This window comes from Phascolarctos cinereus, unplaced genomic scaffold (assembly GCF_003287225.1).
Source record: "Phascolarctos cinereus isolate Bilbo 61053 unplaced genomic scaffold, phaCin_HiC Scaffold_726;HRSCAF=1367, whole genome shotgun sequence".
Taxonomy (NCBI): Eukaryota; Metazoa; Chordata; class Mammalia; order Diprotodontia; family Phascolarctidae; genus Phascolarctos; species Phascolarctos cinereus.
In genome coordinates, this window is record NW_027556098.1 from 271565021 (window position 1) to 271569832 (window position 4812).

The 4812-nt window shown below is 37.2% G+C and overlaps 1 non-coding gene and 1 pseudogene across 1 annotated transcript; both read left to right on the top strand.

Moving 5' to 3' along the window:
* Positions 1 to 984: 984 nt before the first annotated feature.
* Positions 985 to 1091, top strand: LOC144454731 (U6 spliceosomal RNA). The gene has a single exon (XR_013483233.1). It is a non-coding gene; the product is annotated as a U6 spliceosomal RNA (small nuclear RNA).
* LOC110192576 (large ribosomal subunit protein uL1m pseudogene) lies at positions 1057 to 2046 on the top strand (annotated as a pseudogene).
* The last annotated feature ends 2766 nt before the right edge of the window (positions 2047 to 4812 follow it).

A 4812-nucleotide genomic window follows, 5' to 3' on the forward strand; every position in this document is an offset into this window, starting at 1 on the left:
TCCAGGAAGGAAGTCAAGCATTCTGATCTGTCTTTTGAAGACCCTGTCCTCTTTCCTTTTTTTTTTTTGCTTTTAAACAGTGTCTTCCTCTAGTCCTGTAGTATCCCCCTCCCCAATTTTTCAGAGGTCCTTAATAGTGGCTCAGTAATATACCCACCTTTTTTTTTTTTCAAATTATAAAAGTGTAATTTATCTGGGCCCAGGGCTTTAAACTTGTTGAGGGTTGTTAGAACCTCCTTTTCTACCTCCTCACTTATCTTGTTTTTCAAATCTGCGCTAATCATTGTTCTTTTTTTGTTAGTCCAAACAGAAAACAAGAAAATCAGAGTTCAGTAATTCTGCCCTCTCTTTATTCCCATTGTCATTATTCTATTCATTCTGAGTTGTGGCCCTTTTCCATCATTAGATGTACTCTTTCCCTCAATTTAGCTAGAAAAGTTATTTTAGTTGGCTTTAGCATGCATTGGCTCACTCTAAACTCCTAGATAACTCCTAGGTAATCTAGTTAACTAGATAATCTAGACAGAGTTTTTATAGGACCACAACATACTTTTGTATCTATCTTTAGTTACCTGGCCTTGGTTCCATCTTCTACTAGACATATCTTTTTAAAAATCCAAGTTGGTCAGTGAGCTTCCTACACATTTACATCAGTTTTTTTTTTTTGGTCAGGCCCTATTCAGAATTTGAAGGATTTCAGTCCAACTCATATCTGAACAAGAGTCTTCTCTCTTTCTAAAACATCCCCCTGAAGTAATCATACAGCTCCCATTTAGAGACACCCAGTGAAGTGGACCTGAAACAACCTATTATGTCTGGCTCTAATTATTAGGAATTTAAAATTGTATTTTAAAAATTTTAAATGAAAAAAATTTTAAAAAAGCTTAAGTCTTCTTCTGGGAAATCTCTATCCATTCCCACTTCTTCTGTCATCTGAAGCCAAGTGGAATAAGTTTAATATCTTTTCAGAATCACAACATTTCAGTGCTCGCTTTGGCAGCACATATACTAAAATTGGAATGATACAGAGAAGATTAGCATGGCCCCTGTGCAAGGATGATACGCAAATTTGTGAAGCGTTCCATATTTTCTAGCTGCTTCGGGAGAGTTTTCCTTCAGTACCAGAGTCAGTGTTTCTCCGGGATCATTGTTGCATCTTGTCTTGTAAATGTTCAGGCAGCCAAAAGACATTATGTTGCTGCAAAGCCTGCAAAAAAGAAGAAAAAAGGCTCTAAAGTACAAACCTCAGATGCAAAACCAGATGATATAGAAAAGCTAAAGATGTACACTTACATGGAAGGTGAGCCTGAGGATGATGTCTACTTAAAACGCTTATTCCCAAGGCCGATTTATGAAGTGGATAAAGCAATTAATTTACTAAAAAAATTTCAAGTTCTGGACTATTCTCACCCAAAGCAAGGTGTCTATCTTGATTTGACACTGGATATGGCACTGGAGAAGAAGAAGAAAAAGGTGGAGCCATTTGTCAGTGTCCTTAATTTCCCATTTCCTTTTACTTCAAAGGCTAAAAAAATTCTGGTATTTACAGAGAAAGAATACGAAATTAAAATCGCAGAAGAGAACAGAGCTGTGTTTGCAGGAGGATCTGCTCTGATTCAGAAGATTTTGGATGATGAAATCCAGGCAGATTTTTACGTAAGCGTTCCAGAAATGATGCCAGCACTTCAGCCATTAAGAAGGAAACTCAAAAAAAGATTTCCGAGGCTTCCCCAAAATTCCATCAATCACGACATAGTGAAAATGTTCGAATTCTTTAAAGCTGGACATGAGATTGCAGTAGATGAGGAAAGAGGGAACCTTCTCCAGACCCAAATAGCAATGCTGGATATGCCAAATAATGAGATAGCTGCTAATCTGGAAGCAGTCATCACTGATGTCTGCAGGCACAAACCGCGGAGTAGTGGACCTTTCGTGGTACGTGCATTTCTTCGTATTTCAACAAGTGAAGGATTATTAATAAAGATTGCACACTTATTACCTCAAGAAGAAGTAAAAGCAGAAGAAAGTATTAAAGAAAGTTTCTAAAAAAAAAGAATCACAACATTTCAGATTTGGGAAACACCATACAGGACAGAGGTTCTCAAACTCTTTTTGTGAGTCATGGAATACTTTGGCTGTCTGGTGAAGTTTATGAATCTCTTCTCAGAGTTATAGTTTTAAATGTGTAAAATAAAATGCAGGGAGTTACCAAAAAACCCAATTATATTGAAATAGTTACCAAAATGTTAAAAAAAGAGATTCAGGTACCCCAGTTTAAGAAACTCTGCTTTAGTAAAGTCTATATCCCCAAAAGGATCCCTACTACTTCATACTTGGTAAACGATCACCTAGCCTTTGACCAAAGATCTTCAGTGAGAAGGAACCTACTAGCTCCTGACAGAGCCCATTCCACTTTTGGATACTTCCAATTGTTAGGAAGTTTTTTCATTATGGCAAGCCTATATTTGCCTCTTTTCAACTCTCATCCACTGGTCCTTGTTCTTTCTCCTCAGTCCAAATGGAACAGTCAAATCCTTTTTCTACATGGAAGCATTTCAAGTACTTGCAGACAGCTGGTATGACCCTCTCTTGAGCCTTCATTTCCCTGGGCTAAATATCTCCTCAGTTCAACTGATGGGCTTATGGCCAGGGGTGGGAAACCTGTGGCCTGGAGGCCACATGTGGCCCTCTGGGTCCTCAAGTGCAGCCCTTTGACTGAATTCAAACTTCACAGAACAAATTCCTGGGAGAGTTCTCCACCCCTGACCTAAACGCAAGGCTCTTCATTACTTTGGTTGCCCTCCTCTAGATATTTTCTAGCTTATCAATTTTTTTTTTTAAATATGGTGCCCAGAACTAAACAAAATACCACAGTTGTGGGCTGACCTGGGCAAAGTAGACTGGTACTATGATCTTACTTCCTGGAATACATGCCACTTAACACAGTGCAATGTGACATTTTTTGGTTGTTATATTAAACTTGTATAACTCTAAAACACTCCAATATTTTTTCTGACAGTTAAGTATTTAAATATGTTTTTCTCATCTTGAACTAGTCAAGTTGATTTTTAAGTGATAATTGCAAGCATTTATATAGTGCTTTATGACTTGCAAAGTGCTTTGCAAATATTATCCCATTTTATCTTCACAAAGAGCCTGAAGGGTAAGTGCTATTATAATATCCATTTTACATAATAATATTTTACAGTTGAGGAAACTGAAGCAGGTGGATAAAAGTTAAATGACTTGCCCAGGCTCACACAGTTGGTAAGTCTCCACCATCAGATTTGAACTTGGATGTTCTGATTTCAGCTCTACTGCTCTAACCACTGTGCCACCTAGCTACCTAAATGCAAGCTTTACATTTATTCCTATTAAAAGTCATCTTAAAAAAAAGTCATCTTTTAAGACTCAACCTAATGTTCTAGCCTGTCTAGATCTTTTTTTGACTACTGATGATGCCATCCAATGTGTTACCAATCCTTTCTAGCTTTCTGTCATCTGCAAATTTGATAAGGATACCATGAACAGCTTTATTCAAATCATTGACAAAGACAAGGCATGGTCAGACCTTTAAGTGTTTGAATATAGCTAGCATATCCCTACTGAATGCTACACATTCACAATGCCTTCAACTGATTTTCTTTTTTTTTAAATTTATCTTATTAATTCATTTTGATTTATCAACAATCACTTCCATATGCTTTTGAGTTTAAAATTTTTCTCCCTCTTCCTCTCCCCAGGACAGCACACAATCTGATATAGGCTATACATTTACATTCCTATTAAACATATTTTCACATTAGTGAAGTTGTAAGTAAAAACTAGAGCCAATACGAGGAACCATCAGAAAGAGGAAACAAAATTCAACAGAAGAGAAAAAAAAAGATAACAATTCAACTTTCACGGTTATGATTACTATCTGTGTCTTTTTCTCCATCCTTTCCTCCCCCCGTTTATGCTTTTCTTTCTCCTTTCACCTTTCCCCCCCTCACTAGTGTTTTGCTTTTGACCACCACCTCCTTCAGTCTCTCCTCCGTTCTATTATCCCTTTCCCTTTTCTTCTCCTTTGCCCTTACTACTTCCCTCCCTTTTCTTTCCTTTTCCCTCCTATTGCCTATAGGGTAAGTTAGATTTCTATACCTAACTGATTATGTTATTCCTTTCTTGAGTCAAATCTGATAAGAGTAAGGTTCAAACAATGCTCACCCGCCTCCCTTCTTTACCTCTGCTGTAATAGGATTTTCTGTCTTTTCCTGTAATGTAATTTACCCTTGTCTGCCTCCTCCTTTCTCAGTACATTTTCTAAGATCAGACTAATCCACTTACTTGGATCCATTTAACCCACTTGATTAGATTTTTTTTATCATTACATCAAAGTCAACTAATACCCACCCCCTTTATATATACTCCTTTAACATGGTGTAATAACAATACAGTTCTCAAGAGTTGCAAGTGTCATCTTCCCTTGTAGGGATGTAAACAGTCTGCCCTTATTAACAACATTTTGTATCTTTCTGTCCCATTTACCTTTTTATGTCTTTCTTGAATCTTGTACTTGAAGATCAAATTTTTTTATTGAGCTCTGTTATTTTTATCAGGAAGTTTTGGAAGTCCCCTATTTCATTGAATATCCATCTCCTCCCTTGAAAAATCATGCTCATTTTTGCAGGGTAGTTGATCCTTGGCTGCAATCCAAGCTCCTTTGCCTTATGGAATATCATGTTCCACGCCCTGTGGTCTTTTAATGTAGAAGCTGCAAGGTCCTGTGTAATCCTGACTGTGGTTCCATGATATTTAAATTGTTTCTTT